This window comes from Macrobrachium nipponense, chromosome 5, assembly GCF_015104395.2.
Source record: "Macrobrachium nipponense isolate FS-2020 chromosome 5, ASM1510439v2, whole genome shotgun sequence".
NCBI lineage: Eukaryota > Metazoa > Arthropoda > Malacostraca > Decapoda > Palaemonidae > Macrobrachium > Macrobrachium nipponense.
Window position 1 is genome coordinate 95,796,506 of NC_061107.1, and position 8,559 is coordinate 95,805,064.

Consider the following 8,559-nt stretch of genomic DNA (forward strand, 5'->3'; position numbering starts at 1 on the left):
TTGCTCTCTCGCTCTCTTTATCTCTCATGCAACCCTCTAAGACATTGTGAAATGTAACTACCATATCACTCCGCCATAATGTGGTAGTTGCATTTGACCACGTTCTCAAGGGTTGCTTGAGAGAGAGAGAGAGAGAGAGAGAGAGAGAGAGAGAGAGAGAGAGAGAGAGAGAGAGAGAGAGAGGTGGCTGGTTGTTTTGGTTGTTTTCTCATTAGGTTGTTTGTGTTCATATGGGTAGTTTGTGAGTGAATTGCTTGTTGGCAGGCCGTTGGGTTCGTCTGCAAATTCGGTTGCAGAGCCTTGAGGGAGTGAGAAGTCATCAGTCTGTATCTGGCAGTCTTTGGACAGTCAGTCTGGTCAGAGGTAGTGAGTTGCTGTTATAGGTTTTCTAGATGTGATGGTAATTGCTTCATAGCAAAGGAAGTTAAAGGAAAGGAGAACGCATTTTCGAGAAGTTCGGCAGTAAGGAGGCTTTCGCGCCCGTGTTGGAGGCGCCTGTTCTGGAATCGTCGGGCGTGATGTGGAGTGCAAACACGCACCAATGTGTCGGGAGAAATGCTGCGTTTTCTGATGCAATACCTCGTCTAGATTCATCTAGGGAGTCCTAGTAAACTCGGGAGTCTGTGACGCTCGCCGTAGGCCCCGCCCCCAGAATGCCGTAAAAATACAACGGAGGAAGTAGCAGCAGGAGGAGGAGATATAGAGAGATCGTAAAAGAGAGACTCCAGTTAGTCACAGAGAGATATCCTCAGTAAGAGCCACAGATCAGATTATCAGTGAGAGATCAGCAGCAGCAGAGATCATCCGTGAGAGATAAGAGAGAAAGGAACCGACGAAGGATCATCAGAAGAGTTGTTCGAGAGTTGGTTGGATATTGGTCTAGTCGTCTTCAGGAGTGGACGAATTATTGCGTGTTATCGCAACGTCGAGCAGACTTCAGAGAAGAAAAGGTCCTGCTAGAGGTTTTGGCGAGTTCCTGCCTTACAAGTAGACTGTTTTCTGCAATACGGAGTCAAGAGGACATCTACATTCACCATTTTCCTTTTGAGAAGCCATCTCCTCGAATTGCCAAATTGACTAGCAAGTATTTGAATTGCCTCACTGTTCCCCCAGTACATGCAGTGTAAGATTCTATCTTTTCATGTAAATAGGAGATACCATTCTGCCTTTACCTTTGTTAGTAAGCTTGTAAATAAACCTTTGTTGTGTTAGTGTTTCTTTCTATATTCGTATCCCCAGTTTCAACTGTTGGTGTAAAAAAATTTTTTTTTATTATTATTATTATTTCATATCGAACCTGAAGCGGACCTCTCTCAGAGGCCATAACATTGTGTCGACCCTTGCCAGGATATTTCGACACCGTAACATTGTGGCAACCTTGCTTAGGCTATCAACACTTTAGCAGTTTGAAACAGGGAGAATATAGAAAGAATCAGAATGAGTGAGATGGTGAAAGAGTTTATTGAGTCGGGTAAGCTCCTAGGTCTAGAGGGGAATGATCTCCGTGAGTATGTTGAAAGGAAAGAGAGGGAAAAGTATGCGAGAGATGAGAGAGCAGCTGAGAGAGAGATGCAGCAACAGGAAAGAGAGAAAGAACGCATGCATGAGCAGGAAGAGAGAGAGAAAGAGCGTATGCATGAGTTGGAAATCGCTCAGTTAAGACAAAGCACTCTTAACAGTCAGTCAGGCCAGAACGAAAACGAAACTAATAGGTTAGGTATGAGGGCAGTGTTGAAATTAGTACCAAAGTTTGATGAGGAAGATGTTACGACATATTTCATGTGTTTTGAGAAGTTAATGGAACGAGTAGGTTCTCCTAAAGAAACGTGGACTTTATATTTGCAGTCAGTTTTGAGTGGTAGGGCGCTTACTGTGTATAGTTGCATGGTCTAAGGAGGATGTGATAATTATGATATCGTGAAAAAAACTGTTCTTAGCGCGTACAGGCTAGTACCGGAGGCGTACCGTAAGAAATTTAGAAATTTGAGAAAGGATGAAAATATTACGTATGTAGAATACGGTAAGAAGTTAGAAAGGCTGTTTTTTGATTGGTTAACTTCTGCTAAAGTTGAGTATTTTGATAGTTTGAAGAACTTAGTGTTGTTAGAAAACTTCAAAGATAATGTATCCGGAGATTAAACTTTATATAGAAGATAGGCGAGTGACGCTATCCAATCAGCCAACAGAGACGCTATAAGTTCATATCGATTCTGACCTTACAAATCACCCTCGATCTCGGTGCTTTCGTAATTAGAATCGATATGAAACCCCGTCTACCATGTTAGCCAATTCGAGCATTTGACAGCACGTAGCCTTTTGTTATGAATAATTATCACATTGAACCGTGATCCATTTATATATCAATTCAAGCTACAAATGTCCTTTAATATCTAAATTCACTTTACCTCCCAAATGATATATTTTCATATATGTACCGAAGGGGAATTTTTTAGTTGATAATAATTTCGCCCCCCCATGGGATCGAACCACCGTCCAAGTGGACGGGGACGAAATCAGGACAGTCAGTGACGCTATCCAATCAGCCAACAGAGACGCTGATTTATATATTGTATTTCTGTCTTTGTTATACTTCTTTATTTTGTACTCCATGATTACATCCAACCTAATAGTACTCGGCAACTTTCCTTCACTTCTAATTTAAATGAGAACCATAAGTAACTGCATGATTTATGAATGTATTTGAATATGTTTGAAATTATGTAAATTGCAGTTTATTTACGAGTGTATAACTGTTTAATCTTTCTATGTATATATACATATATATACATTCACACACACACACACACTCTCTCACACACACACACACACACACACATATATATATATACATATATATATATATATATAGATATATATATATATATATATATATATATATATATATATATATATATATGTATATATATATATATATATATATATATATATATATATATATATATATATATATATATATATATGTATATGAATCAATCAATCTTGTCCTCCATCGCTGACTTGACGGATTTTTTTTTTTTTATTAAACTCAAAAATTTTTCTTCAAATGACGGGTTTTATTTTTGTGAGATTAACGTCATAATCTTTTTTCCGATTTTTATCGTTTCTATCAGGTTTGACCTAGATAACGGTTTTTCATTCTTTATCCTATCTGCTTCGGACTTAAGGAAATGATAAAAACATCCATACTTCGAGCTTGTATCGGTGTCGCAATAAACATGAAGAATAAAAGACATTATTCCCTCAAATCACAAGTAACTATGAAATTTGTGTTTGATTTCAAAAAATCTGTTGTGTCATTTTAGGCTTAATGTATCAAAAACATTTTGTGGTTTAATTTTTCATTTAAGATTTGTAAAAAGAAAATAACATAACCTCATAAAAAATATATTCCATTCTAAACTGTTCTGTGATATATACTATATATTTATGTATGTATATATATATATATATATATATATATATATATATATATATATATATATATATATACACATATGTGTGTGTGTGTGTGTATTCAATTAAAATACATCATGAACAAGCCTTGGTGTAAATATTCATGGAAATCTATATATCAAAATATATTAATGAAAACGACGTATTTGTTGTCAAAAATTCAATTTACACATTCGCAGTATACCAACCGAATTCCGTATTTGTTGTGACTGAAACGTAATTGCATTACATTACTAATAGACAGAGCCTTGTTTGTTAAACATGAAAGTAAACTCAACATTCATTGTTCAATTCGATCAGAAATTTATTCATTTCATTCGAGTTACATTTTTTTATCTATTCTCTACCAAGGAGGTTATTTTTGCATCCTTCCTTTGTTTATTTCTCGTTTTGTTTCTTTTGTTAAAAGGAACTTATTTACGTCTGCTATTTATTTGGGAGTTTATATTCAAGTTTTACGAAATGCAGGTTTCTTGTCTATGCAGTAGTGGAGGATTAGATATTGTAAATTAGATTTCAGCTTTGCGGGAAGGGGCCCTTGTGGTGGCCGATTCCTTTGAAGGATGTCTGTGGTCTCTAAACGTTATTGATGAAAATTTAAGAAAGATGTGCCAAGTCTCATGCTTTTCTTTTCGTTGAATGAGCAGAGAAGCTTCACAGTTGACCACTCATGCATCGACGGCAGTTTCCGTATATAAAAGATTATTTAAAACACAGACACGCACACACACACACACACACACAGGAGTTCCTGCGGTTGAAGCAAGTCACGTAATATGAGCCTAATCCTTCTCTCGAAGTTGGCAGGAAACCTCACCAGCAAGTATACGCTTCTATCTATCCTCCATCGTAGACATTGTGTGTGGCCTTGTCAGTATACAAAAGGGGGCGGAGATTTCGTGGGTCTGAACGCTCTCAGCGGAAATCTGCGATTATGTCTGTCATACACAAGTCGTTCAATGTATGTGTTTGTACGCCGATATAACGCTATACATCACATCTCTTCTAGAGATGATGCCATGCGTTCCCGCGACAAAATCTTTGTACAGACTGAATTAAGTGCGAAGATCTTTCATACTGTCTGAATAGTGTGCGTATTTTTTTTTTATCGATAACGACAATCGTTCAGACAATCGTTCATACAGTCGTTCAGTTTATGGGGACCCTGATAATCCCTTTGGAGGCCTGGGCTGATGGAAACTATCAAAATAACGAAAAGGGAAAAGGAATATATTCAGTCTACAGAGATTGAAGAAAGGATATTTACAACAAATAGAAGCTTACAAATGGAGAAAAAGCAAATCCCTCACATTCGTATTATATCAGAATGTCAAACTTAAGCTTTTAGGCCACAGAGTTCCCATATCCAACGTGTACTGTGTGTGTGATTTGAGTATGCATACATATGTGTACATCTGAGTGTCACTTTCCCTTTTGACTGCTTTTGAGCAAGTCTTCAGTGATGAAATTGCTTACCTAACGCACTGCTTCTTGACGCAACAAATCGTTGCAAATTTTAATCGAAATTAAATTATGAGTGTAAAAGAAGACCGTGAAGAGGGAACAATGAATGTTACTAGGCTTGGTGGAAGAATAGACGCTGATGGTTTAGTTAACTATCTTCGAGTTAAGAAAATGGATGATGGGAGAATAAGAGAAGCGGTGAGATAAAGAATAGGTCAAGCGAAAAGATACTAGGGTGTGTGCGGAAGATTTCAAATAGGATGAAGCTGATACTGAAGTCAAAGAGGAAATGTATAAATGATTTGTTTAGTAACTCTCCGTTGTGGAAAGAAAGTGTGTATATGGGAATGAAAGAAACCCGATTAAAGTAGTCTAGAAAAACTCTTTATACAGTAAATGTATTACAATAAGAACGGAAAAGTGGAGAGATACAGAAGGTATGAACTGAACAAGGTTACAGTAGGTCAATGGATGGATCAGGGTATTTTGTTGGTCAGGTGGAAATAATGGAGAATGATACGCTGCCTGCAAGAATATATTTCATTAGTGAGAGTCGGAGTTAGGATGGAAGACCCACAAGGCGCTGTCTTGTGTGGAAAGCTATTGGAAAGGAAAGGAAGAAGAATAAAAAATTGAGGCCAAAGGCCAAGCATCAGGACCTATGGGTTTTTGAGCGGTGAAAGGGAAGCTGAGAGTGAAAAGTTTTTAAATGTGCAACACGAGGAAAACCTTACAGTTGCACTATGAAAGTATTTTTAGGGGAGGTTGGAAAGTAAGATGGATGAAAGTGAATATGAACGGAGGTACGGCAAAATGAATTAAAGGGTGGCGGGTAGGGGCCGAAAGAACGCAAGAAAAAAGACTTAAGTAACCTACAGTAGGTGCACTGATGGTACTAGCCCCCTACAGAAGAAAAGCCATTGGGAAGAAAGGATTAATACCAAAGTGGTTCATGTTGAAGCTATCCATATAGGGGTCATCCATAAGACAACTGTTAAACTATAGCATTCAACTTTCCCTAACAGCAGCTTGCTTACCTATTGCCATTGCTCCTCTCTTTGTTTGACTGTTGTATTGTGGATGAGTCCACTGTGTAGAAAGCTTTAAGAAATATAGTCCCCAAGGTCTAGGTAATACATGTATTCTCTAGTGTAGTCCTTGATAGTCCCTACATACTCTCCTACACAGCTGAATCATCTTCGTTATGACTTACGCCCAAACATAAACAGCACAATTAGCTATTCTTTAGACCCTGTTCATTAGAAAAAAAAAATAAAAAAAAAAGCTAACGACATACCAGGCAAAGTAGAGTGAATTAACATCAATTTAAAAAAATTCCAAGTTGTATCATTATTTATAGGGAAATTATATACTATTCATTAGTTTAGATTAGGTACCGAATAAAGATCAGCTATCTAAAGTTTGTATTAGACAGACAAAAATATTATGTAAATGAACTGTGACTGACATCATTTCAAGATTATTTGTAAGGACAATCATAAACCAAATGTAATAATGTTGGTTTTCATTTGGATTGGAACTGGAGGAAGGTTGCCGATTACCATGTGTTTGGATGAAATCATTGAGTACAAAGTGAAGAAGTATACTAAAGAAAGAAAAACAGCTTATAAATCACCTATCAAATATCGGGATAAACGAACATGGCTACAGACTGGATTGCATAACATTGCATGTTGTTACGTATAGCTTCATTGGCTAATTTCAGCCAGCGTGCATTTCTTCCTTTTCCTAAGAAAATAAAAAAAAAAAAACTTTTTTTTAATGTGATAATTAGGAAGATGTTTATCTCATGCGTGAGTGCAGTGTCAATTTTATATATATATATATATATATATATATATATATATATTATATATATATTCATATATATAAGATATATAAAGGTTTTTTGCCACGAAGGAAAAAATGAAAAAGCGAGATAGCCGAGTACTTTCGGTCCTGTTCGGACCCTTTACTGAAGGCAAACTGATTTTACAGAGAACAACATAGTCAAAAGAAGGCTCAATATCCAAATTGACACTACAAGATTAGCAATAAGGGCGATTTTCACTCTACAGAAAGGAGGAGCCGCCTGAGGGTAGCCACACCTTGAAGGATACACGCAGTAAACAAGTGATTCTTCCAGAAAACAGTACATTTTGAAAAAACACGGGAGCATATACAATTTAATATCATGAATTTTACACAAATTTTCCCAAAAAATTATTATTAACCCAAGCGCTTTTATGCTCATGCGACAAGTTCGTGACGGTGCTCTTAGAATCAGTACTCTATGTGTTCCAACTACTGGCAGACGCTTGCAGATTTCAATGTGTCAACACTTAATGATCCCATTTTCATTTATAAAATTATGAACTTTCGTGCCACGAAGATTTGGCAGTTGTTACGGCTGATTATAGAATAAAGTACCTACGTAAATCAGTGAAATTCCTGTTGGAAGTGACAACTGCAATGCCGAAGTTGCGCTGTATGGCAGTATGGCAGCAAAATACTGATGTGAGAGAGCGATATGATTTCTGCTGTTCACGTTTGAAATACGTTTGCTGAAGAAAAAACTTTCAGTTTAGTTTACTTTCGTAGTAAACAATATTGCCCATGGTATAAATCATGTGTCATTTTACTGACAATAATATTTTGACAAATACTAAAAAAATAAAGGTTATTCCTAGCCATAATAAAAGAAAAGTAATTCACTCAATATAAAAAATTATATTACAAGTAATCCCCAGAAGCCGAATACAGTATTCATGACGGAAGGTCCGATGCACTCTGCATGATGACGCTACTAATGAAGCAAAATCAGTCATTCCTATAAAGAGAACATTCATATCATAAAGGAAATCAACAAGGGAATGAAAGGACATAAACTCACGCAAACATGTTTACCACTTATCTGTCCTATTTAATAGTTTGATTCATAAATCATCATCTGTGCAATGCCGCCTCAACTAAGTGCTAAAAAATACATCATACAGCAAACAGATAAACGAAAGAAACTCTAAGTCATTTTCAGACAACCAAGGACATTCTTATCTAAGCACTAACATCCTGTGTATAACGGGGTTTGGTAGAACAACAGAAGATTCTCTTTACTTAATGTTTGGTATTAGCAAAAAATATATAGCAATAAACCTTAATTCCCTACACTTTTAATGTTCAATTTGTTAATTTAAGGTCCATAATAGATTACATTGCTTACTTTTATAATGCATTTTCCCTATTTTAAAGTTAACTGCTTATCTCAATAGTATCTCAATAATCGATGCCTAACGAATACGCCACTTGAGTGTAGACATTAGCTTTCAAGGCTCGCTACTTTTGTATTTCCGTATTTGTTTACGTATTTAAACACAGATAATTATACTTTATCAGGTTTTCTGATAAATTATAATTATTCCAGAGTTTTTTATTCGTCTTTTCCCATTTCCTGAATAAATTTTCATTTATATTTTAGATAACATTTACAGAGTATGAAAAATGGCATCTCATGTACGTTTGCTTCGCTATTTATGGAAGTCAAGTCTTTCTATGCAAATCTGTGAAACGAATAATCAGGCCTATTAGTATTTTTCCTTTTTGTCACACATTTGATTAGATATA